At 43.4% G+C, this 7,500-nt stretch overlaps 2 protein-coding genes across 2 annotated transcripts in view; both read right to left on the bottom strand.

The window, feature by feature from the left end:
• Positions 1-7,500, bottom strand: part of LOC113807381 (uncharacterized) — a 505,215-nt gene that overhangs the window by 342,707 nt on the left and 155,008 nt on the right. The window lies entirely within an intron of this gene.
• LOC138860592 (uncharacterized) overlaps positions 1-7,500 on the bottom strand; it is a 25,306-nt gene that overhangs the window by 12,205 nt on the left and 5,601 nt on the right. The window contains exon 2 of the mRNA XM_070118446.1: positions 1-309. This exon is cut by the window's left edge and continues 448 nt beyond it. The gene's annotated coding sequence lies outside the window, so the exon portion shown is untranslated. The remainder of the gene's footprint in view (positions 310-7,500) is intronic.

Raw genomic sequence — 7,500 nt, 5'->3', positions numbered from 1 at the left:
CGCTCCGGCCCTCGACCCGCGGGGGGCCCGGCCCCCTCTCCTGCAGCTGAGGGAGGCGGGCGGTCCTGCGGTCATCACAGGGCGCGCCGCAGAGCCTCAAGCAAGCCTGCTACGACCATTACTACACTCGCCACAAGGCCACACATACACTGGACACTCGCGCGCGGCTGGATTCGTTGTGCTCTAATACTGCATCGGCGTCGCGGCGCGCACCTGTGTTTCTCTTTCGCGAAGGCACATTTATTGATTAACTGGTGAAGGATGAGATCGAACTCGTCACTATTTATACTTCCATGTGTTCATCTGTTGCTGTAAAAATAGACAGAATTAAAACACGTGAAGCCAAGTCGCTCGTACGTGGCACCTGGCCTAACCTTGGCAGAGGGTGCCAACTCGCTGCCGTTATTACTGAACCGCCCCGCGCACGCACGCACACACTCACACGCTCGCGCCGCCTCTGCCCCCTTGCCCGCCGCCCTTCTCACGCCTGCCCGCCGCCTGCCACAGCTCATGCCCAGCGCCCCTTCTCTCTCTCCCTGTCCCCTGTGCCCGCTGCCCTTCTTCTCACCCGTCCCTCCTCCTCATTCCCCACCATCTTCTTCCCTCTTGCTCCTCCCTCTCCTCTTCCTCTCTTGCCCAGTGCCCTCGCCCCTCCCCCAGGCTCCAGCTCACCCCCCAGCTCACATCCCTCCACAATATACCTCCCCCAGGGTATTAGGCCACACAGTGGAGCCAGAAGTCCCCATAAAAACATTTTAGTGAGGCGTTTACCAAGGTGTTGAGAATATGGTCTAGTGTATGGGAGAGAGGGAGAGAGAGAGAGAGAGAGAGAGAGAGAGAGAGAGAGAGAGAGAGAGAGAGAGAGAAAGAGAGAGAGAGAGAGAGAGAGAGAGAGAGAGAGAGAGAGAGAAAGAGAAGAGGAATGAAGATGAAGATAAGGGGAGTAGAGAAGAAGAGGGAGGGGATGGGGGAAGAAAGAGAGAGAGAGAGAGGAATAGAAGATAACGGGAGAAAAGAAGAAGAGGGAGGGGATGGGGGAAGAGAGAGGGAGAAAGAAGAGAAGGCGAGAAGAAGAGAAGAGGGAGGGGATGGGAGAAGAGAGGGAGATTACCCTAGAAGGAGAAGGGAGATAGAGGAAGGGGGAAGGAGGAGGACATCTTAAGGAGGGGGAATAGATAGATGAGATGGGAGGGTGGAGAAGAGAGAATGGTGAGAGGAGGAGAAGAGGGTAAGGAGGGAGAGGGAATAGGGGGATGGAGAGTGTCCAAGTGAGGGAGAGAAAGGAGAAGGGAGGTGAAGCACCATCCCAGGGAAGGGGAAGGGAAGGTTGGGGAAAAATATTCCTCGGGAGAAGGAGAGGGATAAATGAAAGAAAGAAGAGAGAAGGGAGAAGGAAGAAAGAAGAGAGAAGGGGGAAGAGGAAAAGGAAAAGGGAAGTGAGCAAGACAGTAAGGGGAATAGGAAAATGATTATCTACCCACCCAGTATAAGGATGTTGGAGTAAAATAGAAAAGGACGAATATAAGCAAGAGAAAAGAACAGAGAAAGACAGAATAAAAGAAAAAAGGTAAACCGAACGTAAGAATAAGAGAACAGAGGAGAGGAAGAAAAAAAAAAAGAGAAGGAAAATGAGATGGAGACGAAACGAATACCCAAATAAGAGTGCGCATATACCCGCCTCCCCTCACCCTCCCTACCCCTACCCCCCCTCTTTCTCTCCCTCTCGCAACACCTTCAACATTGTCCGTCACTCGCATTCTCTCGGGCAGAGTCAAGGGAGAGTTGCGACAGAGAAATGTGCAACGACTATGCAATGTCACCTCTATTCCCCTCCGTGTGTCTGTGTCAAATGGGCCGATACCCTACCCCCCCTTACCCACGCATGCCCCTCCCCCCCCACATCCCTCATGGCAGTACAGACCACAACTATGCCCTGCTCCTCCCCCACCCTGTATCACCCCCTACCCCCTTCCTTACATTTCTTCTCTTTCTCCTGTCTCGGTGTCTGCAGCTGTGTCGCATTAACTGGAGGGCAGGAATTACAAATATGGTAGAAATGATTGATCAAAGGAGAGGAAGAGAGAGAGAGAGAGAGAGAGAGAGAGAGAGAGAGAGAGAGAGAGAGAGAGAGAGAGAGAGAGAGAGAGAGAGAGAGAGAGAGAGAGAGAGAGAGAGAGAGGGAGGGAGGGAGGGAGAGAGAGAGAGAGAGAGAGAGAGAGAGAGAGAGAGAGAGAGAGAGAGAGAGAGAGAGAGAGAGAAGGAAACTGAGACAGAAAGAAAGATAAAGAGAATCAGACACACATACAAACAGAAAGAGAGAAATGGAAAGAAAATCCACCAGCCAGCCAACCAGAAAGAGAGTGAGGAAGAGACAGGTAGACAGACAAAGAAGAAAAGCGAAAAAAGCACATTATATTTGTCCTTGTCAAAGTGGAGGTATGCACTGAAGTATGTTGGCCTTAGTCACGGTCATACGAAGATACGTCATCTACAAGGAGTACATGACTTGATATGCCAGATTTACGGTGTTTTCTCCATACAAAAATATATAGCCAATTAGATAAAGAAGTGAGTAACAAAATTAATGAACAGAACAAAAGATAATTTGGCAAACAAATGAACACTTAAATTGAGACATAAGTCAGTCAGTGAATGAATAACACAGTTTACCCTAAATAATGTTAATGAGATACAGGTAAGAGAAGTGAAGAAAACGAGGAGGAAAAAATAGGAATGTAAAGAAACTGGGGTGGAGATAGATGGAGAAAATAGACACCTAAAGACATATTTAAATTGACCGGCAGAAACGAAGAGGGAAATAGCCAGATATACATATAAATCTTGAAAATGAAGAGCGATTGAGAGAGAGAGGAAGAGGGAGAAGATGGAGGGAGGGAGAGAGAGAGAGAGAGAGAGGGGAGGGAGGGAGAGAGAGACAGAGAGAGAGAGTGGGGGGAGAGAGAGAGAGAGAGAGTGAGACAGGGGAGGGAGAGGGAGAGAGAGGAGAGGGGAGAGAGGGAGAGAGAGAGAGGGAGAGGGAGAGAGAGAGAGAGAGAGAGAGAGAGAGAGAGAGAGAGAGAGAGAGAGAGAGAGAGAGAGAGAGAGAGAGAGAGAGAGAGAGAGAGAGAGAGAGAGAGAGAGAAAGCTAGATATTGAAAGAGACAGAAGCTAGAGAGAGAGAGAAAGCTAGATATAGAGAGAGACAGAAGCTAGAAAGAGAGAGAGAGGGAGAGAGCCAAACAGCCAGAACCCGAGGAAGTGCCAGTCAGCACATTGACAATCCTCTTTTTGCAAGAACCAACTGACTCCCCTCACCCCCCCCCCCCTCTATCTCCTCCTCCTCCATCCAATCGCCACCCCCTAATCTCTCCCTTAACCCCCCTCCGTTCACCCTTAACACACATCACCCTTGTAACCCCCTTCTCCCTTCCATCCCCATCTCCCCACTCTCCCCCCTTATATCTCCTTCCATCTCCCCAACCCCTTCCTACCCTTGCATCTCCCTCCCTTTCCACCCCCATCTCCCCTTCCCATCCCCCCTCCCCTCCTCCTCCTCCTCCTCCTTCCCACCCCAATCTCCCACCCCTCCCATTCAACCCTCCTCCGCCTCCATCCCTCCCCTCCTTCTCCCCCATCCCCTCCCCTCCCCCACCCACCCCCACCAATATAAAACCCCAACTAAGGGCGTGGACGACGAGGATACCAACGTCAGTCATATGGTACTATTGTTCCCGAAGCGGTGCCACTGTCCCTCTGGTCACCATGTGTGGCACTCGATGGCACTCGATGGCACTCCCAGGCCTGCCAACCTCCCCGCATCTTCCGCATGACGAAGAGAGGTTGGCGGGGTTTTATTTCGCTGACTGTTGTCTTGGGTAAAGGATGAGGTTGCGGTAATGATGGTAATGATGATGATGATGATGATAATGAGATTAATAATGGAAATGATAATGATAATGATGATGATGAGAGAGATTAATAATGGAAATGATGATGATGATGATGATGATGAGAGAGATTAATAATGGAAATGATAATGATGATGATGAGATCAATAATGGAAATGATAATGATGATGATGAGATCAATAATGGAAATGATAATGCAAATGGCGGTAATAGTGAAAATAATAAGTATAAAAAAGAAAATAGTAATATCAATGATAATGATAATGCAAATGAAAATAATATAAATAATGATAACGATGATGATGATAATGATAACAAAAATAATAACAATAACAAAAATAATCATAATAGCAACAAGATAATAATAATAATTGTAACAATGACAATAACACTAATAACAACAATAACAATGATAAAAATAATAACGACAATGACGGTAAAGATAACATCACAGCGCCATTACGTAGCCTAGATGTAAAAATTGTAAAAATATAACGAAATAGAGACATCGCACAAAACAAGAGCGTTTGTAAAGGAGAAACATTACTTCGTCATTACTATCGTTATCGCATTAAGAAAAAAAATGAGAAAAAACAGGATCATGATGATGATGGTTATGGTGATGATAACAATAACGTACAATAACAATAATATGATGATAAAAATAATAAAAACAGTAATAATAACCATAACAATAATAACACTAATAATAACAATGATAATAATAACACTAATAATAACAATAATAATAACAACAACAACAACAATAATAATAATAATAATAATAATAATAATAATAATAATAATAATAATAATAATAATAATAATAATAATAATAATAATAATAACAATAATAATAATAATAGTAATGATAATAATAGCAATAACTATAACAATAATAATAATAATAATAATAATAGTAACAACAACAATAACAACAACATAACAATAAAGTAAGAATCTATCTTCAATTGGATACGACGATGCAAGACAAAAATTAATCTCATCTTGTACACATTTTTTCCAAGATGTCAGTCACGGTCTTGAGAGAACACGTAAGACCACTACTGTCAGGTCAGACTGAGGTATGAGGTCGGGTGTGTGTATGAGGCGTGTGAGGTATGGCGGTCACACTGGGGTATGAGATTAGACTGAATGAGGGGTTAGGGGGAAGGGAGGGAGAGGGATGGAGAGGGAGAGGGAGAGGGAGATGGAGGGGGAGGGGAATGGAGGGAGATGGAGGGGAAGGATGGAGGGGAGGGGAAGGTGAGGGAGGGTTGGAGGGAAGGAAGGAGAGAAAGAGAGAGAGAGAAATGCACTATAAATTAGCCATCTATTACTAACCACAAAACTGCTATTCCCACGAATACCAAAAACACTAATAACCCTTACATTATTACCAATATAAACAAATCCTAAAAGGACAAAGACACAAAGAGAGAATTAAAGACAACACCTTTCAATCTTTGAAAATACATACGCTGAAAATTCGACAAATACAAAAACACACACACGCGCGCACACACACACGCGCGCACACACAGAGACAGACACACACACACACACACACACACACACACACACACACACACACATACACACACACACACACGCACACACACACACCTTATCGCGTAACAGCTTTTTGCTTACCCTATAATTATACGGTATTTTGACGGTGACTGGATTTGCTGCCAAATACACATTAAGTAATTAAGAAGTATTTATGATAGTCGTACCCTTAATGTTATTTTTTAAAAGTAAAAGTTACATTGAGGTATAAATGAAATGGTTAGGTGTTAATTATTTAGTGTTTTTAACATTCTCTCGCGTATCGTTAATATGTGGATACGTAAAAAGAAAGAAAATTAAATCATTTATCACATGTATGTTAGAATATCTTCCCAAATTTTCCAGACTAATACAAAAGTAATACTCAACTTTGTAATCAGTCAAATAACAACGACAATAAACACGTATGTACAAAAAAATTAGATTACGCTATAACTAATTTATCGCTTGTCTCATTATGGAAAAAATATATGGCGGTTGAACTAACAGTACATTGTTTGCATTCTATTTGCTTCATGAAGGCGAATTTCGAAAACAAATAGCAAAAGCAAACAAATTAATAAAGAAACGAATAAAGAAAAACAAACGAACAGACTCCCTCTTTTAAAATTATCAACGAAAATCAACTTACACATTAAAAAAAAAGAAAAAAAAAACATGAAACCTCTAAGATCCTCTATAGAGTTTCTGTCAGTGAACATGTTGCTTAATAAGTTGCTCTGTGATTCTCTATAGAGTTGACTGTCAGTGGAAATGTTGCTTAATAAACTGCTCTAAGATCCTCTATGGAGCTGACTGTCAATGAAAATGCTCTATAATTTGCTCCAACATCCTCTATAGAGTTGACTGTCAGTGGAAATGTTGCTTAATAAACTGCTCTAAGATCCTCTATGGAGCTGACTGCCATTATAAGTTGCTCTAAGATCCTCTATGGAGCTGACTGCCATTGTAAGTTGCTCTAAGATCCTCTATAGAGCTGCTGTCAATGAAAATGAACTTCGCAGCGCAAGGTCTGTGACTGGCGATCAGCTGTGACGTATTCATAGGAACGGCTCGTCTTTATTGAACCGCGGAATCATTCACAATTCATTCATATCTTCTCTGATAGAAAGATCCCTCGAGGTTTATTTACCACGATAGAGGTTGAAAATACCTCCCTATGCTGCAAATAGACCGAACATTCCCTTTAGAGGCTTAAAATAACGTCCTATTTATCTTCGCCTTGAATAGACCGAAAAGATACCGTAGCGACCTGACTTGACCCCCTCCCTATTGTGTACGTAATGCCAATCGATTTTCTGCCGTGCCGCGCCGTGCCCGCGTGTCGGAAACGCCAGAATATGCAAAACACGGACACAGCTCATTAATCGCACGATATTCGCATGAGTGACTTCGCCCCAAACGGTGATCAGTCGCAGGTAATCATCACACGCAGAGTATAGTGTACACAGATGCCAGTACACACAGATGCCACCTGTATCGGCCCCAAAGGAATGGAACACCAATAGGGAACCGCTCCGTACCCTCAGCCTAACGTATTCCCTTCAGATTACATAAAGGATTTGTCTTCGCTGAGGTTCGCTGAGGTTCGCTGAGGTTCCACGGGCCAGGTCAGAGGGTACGATAGCATGACCAGGACAGGTAGACAAGACGGGGATTTATGGGCTCGTAAAAGCGAAGTAATAAACCCAGGCACCTCGTTGTGGAGTTCATCTTGTTTCGTCCTGTCGATTCGTTCTTAATAAAAAAAGAAAGAAAAAAAAAGACAGACCGTATAAAGAGATATTAAATAAAAGCGAGCGGGGTGATAGACACGATCTTCCGTCCCGTAAAAAAAAAATACTCACTTCCTTGTAACTTTAGTACAGAATACTTTTATTTTCTCTCGTTATCACTTCCATCTTAAGTAATAACAAAACCGATAGACAAAAAAAAAAAAAAAAAAAAAAAAAAAAACGAAAATATCCATACAAACAAGTAAAAACAGTATAAACATAAAATCCAACACGATCTGATCCAT

This window comes from Penaeus vannamei, chromosome 42 (genome assembly GCF_042767895.1).
Source record: "Penaeus vannamei isolate JL-2024 chromosome 42, ASM4276789v1, whole genome shotgun sequence".
NCBI lineage: Eukaryota > Metazoa > Arthropoda > Malacostraca > Decapoda > Penaeidae > Penaeus > Penaeus vannamei.
This window is presented reverse-complemented; position numbering and strand designations above follow the sequence as displayed.